General features: G+C 38.6%; 1 non-coding gene across 1 annotated transcript; it reads right to left on the reverse strand.

The window, feature by feature from the left end:
- Window positions 1-7087: 7087 nt before the first annotated feature.
- Window positions 7088-7160, reverse strand: trnar-ucg (transfer RNA arginine (anticodon UCG)). The gene has a single exon. It is a non-coding gene; the product is annotated as a tRNA-Arg (tRNA).
- Window positions 7161-7443: the final 283 nt, after the last annotated feature.

The following is a 7443-nucleotide window of genomic DNA, read 5'->3' on the forward strand; positions in this document are numbered from 1 at the left end:
AGCCGAGGACAGACATGTGCTCCCTTCTATCTCTCCCAGCACAGCCAGGCTCTTCCTACGGTTAGCAGAGCTGTGAGACAGGGGAGAAGAAGCCAAAACATAACAAATACAGACATATCTTCATGTCATGACAACCTCTGTGATTGCTAAGTAGGTGCAAGTTAACACAGTATATTTATTGTAGCCTACTCTAGTCAGCTGACTGAATTACGTATAAGCATGGTGTAAACAAAGAAATGCAATGCTAAAATGGGTGCAAAAAGGTACACTCTTCAACCATATAGAGATAAATAAAATAACTGTTCTACACAACCAAAAATAAAAAAATATTCGACATTCTTCAACACATCAGTACAACATTTTATTTTATGGTGATGGAATCAACTCATATAGAAATATAAAGAAGTTTACATCAAAGACACAAGACATGTCTATTCTGATATGTTGTTATCAATGCCCACAAGAAATATTTGACTTTTATGCACCTAGACTACAGGTGCTGAATGACTTCTTTATGGTCTCAAATCCACAGTGGGCTCCCAGTTAATTCAGATAATTTCAACCATACCCTACATTAAACAATTATTTGAATACTTAGAAATGTAATGTGAGGTTTGTGGCATTGTAACCTGTAAATATGTGTTATTATGACCATTTGCAAATCCTATATTGCCACGTCATTCGCAAGTGATTTTTGATTGCCAAAAGAAATCTCTTCTTGCGTTGTATTTTTGCCATTTTTGCATTCGTTTCAACAACTGGAATGGTTTGGTCAGTTATGCTAAAGCTATCTTAAATGACTGATACAATGCTTTCTGGTTTGTTTGGCTTTGTTAGTTCAGGTGGTAGGCCTTTCGACAAAATTGTTCTGGATTTGTGAGATGGTTATTCTAATATATGTATATATCAAGGTAAAGATTCTAATGACTGAAACAACATCACTGGCCCATGTGAACAACGTGTTGCTGGGTCATGTAGTTATGCATCGAACATCTCTGGGATTTTTTGACCGACTTGGGTATAATAGACTCTGTATTTGATGAGAATTTGCATCATAAAATATCAATTTAGCCTACAGACGCAATGCATTTTAAAAGAACACTGCATAATATTTACGAGAATATATCTCTATATGCCTAAGTAATGATTTAGTTCCTAGGCCTCATGTTATAACAAGCATTCGGCCATAAAAAAAAGAACCATGAAGTATAGCCTAACATGATTCACAAAGCCTGTATCCGTTTAAAAAATGGTTTCGTCATTAAAGGCCGACTGACATTTGAAAGCCACCGTACCTTGGATGAGCCTTGAGCGCAGAAGATTTTCGTCAGCTGCATTTCCAGTAAAATAAAGCGACTATGAGAATCATTCCTACTTTCGGTTATCTAGCTTTATGAAAGGTTCTGTACACTCATACAGCTAGAAAACCAAAGATAGAAACCACTCTCTCGGTGCTCTGTGGTGCTGAGAGACAGACAAAGCTCTTGGCCATCTGAAAGAACAACATGAAGGCATTAATGAATGCAAAAAATGGGAACGTAAAGCCTTACTAATTCTTAAATATTATAAAGATATTGCACGGAGGAAAGGTCCCGTATAAACATGCCACCCTCGTTAACAATTAAAATTTGAACACCTTTTTTCGCACCTTTTTACGCACAATAACGCACTTTAAAGTTAACTCTCAAGTCGCTTCATGGCCAGATATCAAAATAGCATAACAGGCCTGCATAGTCCCATGGCTTTTAAGCCTAAATCTCGAAAATTCAGCAGCATTACCATTTATGTAAGAGAAGTATATGGGTCTTGCCTAGCTCTTGGTGACCACTGCCCAATTGACTTGACTATACCTATCACAGACTTCTGCTACAACAAATATCACCATTACTACTACTAGGCCTACTACTAATAATGATAATAATCATCATAGTAGGATAAAAATTCGATTTCGCTCCAGCTTGTCTATTGTAATAAGATAAAGTTGATTAGGATAGTTTCACTTCAAGCAGACTGCACTGAAGCTGGCTGTTTTTATGGCTGCAACTTTTGCAAATTATGTTTTGTTGTATGGCATACGAGAGGATCCGTTTTCAGTGGGATTTCATCATACTGTAGTCTACTATGATCCATAAGTATACATTTCCTAAAAACCACTATCACTATCAAATAGCCGACATGCATTCATTATTTTCTACGTCAATTTAGGCCTTCATTTAGATGTAGCAAAGTTTATTCTAGGCTACAAATAACTGTCTAAAACAATTACGAAACACAAAACGCACAGGCCCTTACTCACAGATTTGGGTAGGCTATATTAATTTTAGTTAAGCAATAAGGGAGATGAACCTGAAAGCTTTAGAAATGACAAAGCAGCACTGGGCAGATCCAACATTTCTCTTACATTCACATACTTTGTAATGTTATAAATACAATTTGGAAAATAACTGTATTCATAAGCCTATGTTTGCACTCGTGAGCTCCGATCAACCACCCGTGACTCGCTGTATAGGGTTAACATACATTGCCCATAGTAGCATATTCACATTTCCAGACTATATTTCTCCAAATTATATTTCCCATATTTTAATTTTAACGGCCATAAATGGACCTTCACTGCCCTTCAAACATGAATTATATGAAAGAACATTGTTTTGTGAGTGAGCTAGATGCTACAGAACATTTTCCATAATCTGATTAAATAAAACCTTCTGTAAAACGTACCAACTGTGCAGAAGGTTGTACATTCCTTGCAGTTATCCAGACAATAATGAAAATTGTCCGGTAACAGATGCGCTACTAGAATCCATTCGCGCCCAGCAGAATTGGTGTGTCTTCGGCAGCAGCACGTGGACCTGTCTTGTGAGGTGCAGTCCATCCTCTGTACCCAGGGTGCGTCTCTCCTTGTGGGATTAATGATTTCTATTTGTAATCTTTTCTGAAGAAAGGGAACGTATCCCCATTACAGGCATACACTTGCAACAGGTCTGGAGACACAGGCAGCACCCTCGCAGACCCTCTCCAGGGTCCTGTCACTCCACGTTCGTTTGCGTCTCTGCCTTTAGAGCTGCATGCTCATGGGCTCTTCTGCGAGCGACTCTAAAGCCTCCTCCTCTGATAGTTCTAGCCTGTAGTGACGTAATTTTAGTACAGAGGTTCTTTTTGGCCAATCAGAGTCGACAGAAATTCAAAGATTCTCAATTTAATATCATAGCCTACTCCACTAATGGTAGCCTACGAGTATAATTGTCAATGAGAAAATATCATATGGTTCACTAGTAGGTTTCTTCAATTTTATCAAACCAATCAAAGCCATCTGCTCTTCGTTTTAGTCTATGTATTATTTAGCTATTGCACACATAAAATCACAAGCGCTCAAAACCCATCCATTTCACGTAGCCTGGTCATAGCTTAAAGTTATGGGTGTGTGTAAGCTTACAACAAGCTGCTACAGTAGGCCTATCCTGCGCTTCTATGAGTCATTTAGAATTCCTGTCACATTATTTCTAAAAGCAACACAGACTGCTGTAAAAACAGACCGTTTTTACAGAGGTTGCTCGATATAAAACAGCCTTCTATCCAACTTGTTTCATATTTTAAAATAGCCCAATAACTTGTTTCTGTTCAGTAGGTCTAAGCAGGATGACTGTGCATAAAGACTTAGTCGATTATCCCCAAACAAAGAATATAAATTGAATTAATAGACTATTAGCATGTGTAGGCTTTAGCAGTTTTCTTCCATGTCTGATGCAGTGAGAATTCCTCAAAAACAGGCAAGCAAATGAGAAAGAAAGAAAGAAAAAAAGACATCTTTAATTATATTTTGAGAGATTATCTTAACCTTCTAACACTCTTCCGGTCAAAAATGACCGATTTACACATTCCCTGTACCATAAATATGGCATTTTTCATCAGATTGTGTCAAGATCTTATGATATCCTTTACAAAAGGCTTTTGAACACATATCATTTATTGTGACTACTTTCTTTGAATTTTGAGTGATTTATTCAACTTAGAAACACTTTTTTTGTTCACAGTCAAAAATGACCGCCATAGGATATAATTGGGAAGGAGTATAATTTTTATCCAGGAGATAAAAGACATCTTCTTACACACACTCCTGCAACTTACCACCAATGTTCCCACACACATGCATGCATGCATACACAGAAGCACACACACACTCAGTACATGTTGTCAGTTCATGTGGTCATGTTGCCATTTGTGTGTGTGAACCACCAATTTCGCACACATATGCATTCACGCACATACAGAAACACACCCACCCACACACACACAAACAGACACACACACACACACACACACACACACAAACACGTGTACACCCACTCACGCACACACACACATACACACACACACATACACACACACACACATACATACACACACACACACACACACACACACACACACACACACACACACACACACACAGTTCAGGTTTGTCAGTTCATGTTGCCACTTGTGCATGTGAATCACCAATGTTCACACACACATGCATGCACACACACACAGAAACACACCCACACACACACAAACAGACACATACACAAACATACACACACACACACACACACACACACACACACACACACACACACACACATACATACACAGTTCATGATGTCAGTTCATGTTGTCATGTTGCCACATGTGCATGTGAACCATCAATGTTTGCACACAAATGCATGTAGCCTACGCACACACAGAAACACTCACACCCACAGAAACACACACACAGACACACACACACACACACACACACACACACACACATACATACATACACAGTTCATGTTGTCAGTTCATGTTGTCATGTTGCCACATGTGCATGTGAACCATCAATGTTTGCACACAAATGCATGTAGCCTACGCACACACAGAAACACTCACACCCACAGAAACACACACACAGACACACACACACACACACACACACACACACACACACACACACACACACACACACACACACACACATTTACACCCTCTCTCTCCCTCTCTCTCACACACACACACACACACACACACACACAGTTCATATTGTCATGTTGCCACTTGTACATGTGAACCACCAGTGAGTGTTCGCACACATTCACGCACATACAGAAACATGTTGTAGATGGGCAATTCCATGGAAAATGGACTTTTTGTCACATCCATAATGCCAGTGAAATGCCTTGGCATTTGTATGATGTGAATGATAACATTAATTTTTTGTGCATTTTTTCTCATGTACATTCTTCAGCCAAAAATAGCAAATGCTCAAATTTCATGTAATCATCATACCATCACTTATTGGCCTTATGGATGTTACAAAAAACATAACTTTCCATGGAATTGCCCAGATGTTAATGTTCTAATAAGGTTCTGTTTACAATAAATGTTCTATTAAATAATATTTTTTGTCATGGTATTGGTATTTAAGAGCAGTTAAAACTGTCCGGTCAAACAGTAAATTAAGGGGGGTAGCAACGAATAGTGTTTAAAGGTTAAACTGGCTTGTAAGGCCCCTCATCAAATCTCTTACGTGCCAAGAAGATACAGCTTCCATAAATCGTAATGTTTTTGTTAATTGTGGTGTCTGATAAAGAAGTAGGCCTAGGCTATGCTTAGGCACATTCTACACGTGTGCGTGTAATTATGCTTATACTTTTGCCTTAACATTATGTGCAATCTGATGGTAAAGTAGGCTAAAACAGTTTCAAATCGTTTGTGACTACTCATAATGGATCTGGACTTTTGTGTCAGAAGATGTAGCCTAGGCTAACTGTAGCAACTGAGTCCATACCATCTTAGGCTACATATAAAATAGCATAAATAGAAAAAGAGAGGAAATAGCTTGCGCTCACGTTCACGTTTTTCAATAACTGGATGAAATCCACCGCAATACAAGACAATACCACCCCCTAGCGACGGACAACACAATTAAGGGCAATTAACTGTTTTCTCAAATGTTATTAATATAGCCTACCTGTGCGTGTAAGTTCCATTTTGCAGAATCAAAATCCATCTAAATAAAACTAATATTTTATAAAAGTTAACATTCTCAGAAATGCTATTCACTGCCTAGGCCTACTCCCAATTATGGAGATCTTTGTGGACCGGTTTCAGGTCCAAACAACCGTCATAAGGAACTTGGAGGACAAGCAAACGCATGAAAGAAAGACTCAAGGTGCTTGAAAATTGTTAACTTTTGGCAGAGAAAAGCAGACAAAATTTCCCCTGTGCGGTACAGGAGATATCTCATTTTTTTGTGATGTGTCAGTTCAAAGCTAAAAATGTTTAAAACGCCAATACAGGCCTAGGTATTAGACTATAGCCTACATTTGCATTATGAAGCGAGGTTATGCCACAAATGTTATCTTCATGCTCAAGAGGAAAAACTGAAATCATGTAGGATAAATAAAATAGTGACGTTAACATAGTGTTTTATCATATTCCTCAGCATATCATTTGAATAAGAGACTTATGATCCATGAGATGCTAACGTTATTTCACGCAAATGAGAGGCCTAAAATGCAGGGTAGCCTAAAGTTACAATTTACACTCCAATCATGTCAGTCATCAAGCAGGAAAACATACTAAGTTTATGTAGGCCTGTGTAATATAGGCCTACATAACATTACTCATAACACAGTTCTTTAACTTTACCAAAGATCCTTTATCAACCGTCTCTGACGTTACTTTTCGGCTATTATATTTGTCGAAGGCTCACTGCTTCAGTTCTGAAAGCAATTTACGTAATAACCAATAGGGGGCAATACGGTAATTGGTTTTTTAAAAATGCCGTAGGCTAGGCCTACTTGTTCAGATTTCAGATGGATTTACCTGGGGTTGTAGCCGAGACGAGTAGTTGTCATGCATACGTCTTGTAGGTTATGCAAACACCTAGCCTAGAAATCTACAAGACGATGTAGGCTATCTTGCGAATATAACTGGCGCCCGTATATGTAGGCAGATTGTAGGCCTACTTTCTTTCTCCTAGGCAGATTATTCCGTGGTCATCATTGGCACTCTACACAATGTTTCCCAGCAACACCTGCACAAATAGTTATGGTAAAATACTCGACCGCGGCAGGACTCGAACCTGCAATCTTCTGATCCGAAGTCAGACGCCTTATCCATTAGGCCACGCGGCCCAATGCACAGCATCCAAATCACACTTTTTTATTCATTAGTAAATATAATGTAGACTAATCCGTGACAAATGTGTGGATATTTAAAATTCACATTGGATTCGACTCCAAATATACCTCTGGATTAAGGTGAATATTCTACCCGGAAGACAATTGAACATGTTACAGTGTAAATAAAAAAAAAAAAAACATGTTACAGTGTAACAATTCTCTGAGACATCCGCGCCACAAGGTGTCACTATGCTACTTAAGGTTAGATCTACTCTGGATTCAGCGCGTTTGTTGA

This window comes from Alosa pseudoharengus, unplaced genomic scaffold (assembly GCF_046254945.1).
Source record: "Alosa pseudoharengus isolate Yale_2024_CS ecotype anadromous, Long Island Sound unplaced genomic scaffold, YU_APseudo_1.1 YU_APseudo_1.1_scf_10, whole genome shotgun sequence".
In the NCBI taxonomy this organism is placed as follows: Eukaryota; Metazoa; Chordata; class Actinopteri; order Clupeiformes; family Clupeidae; genus Alosa; species Alosa pseudoharengus.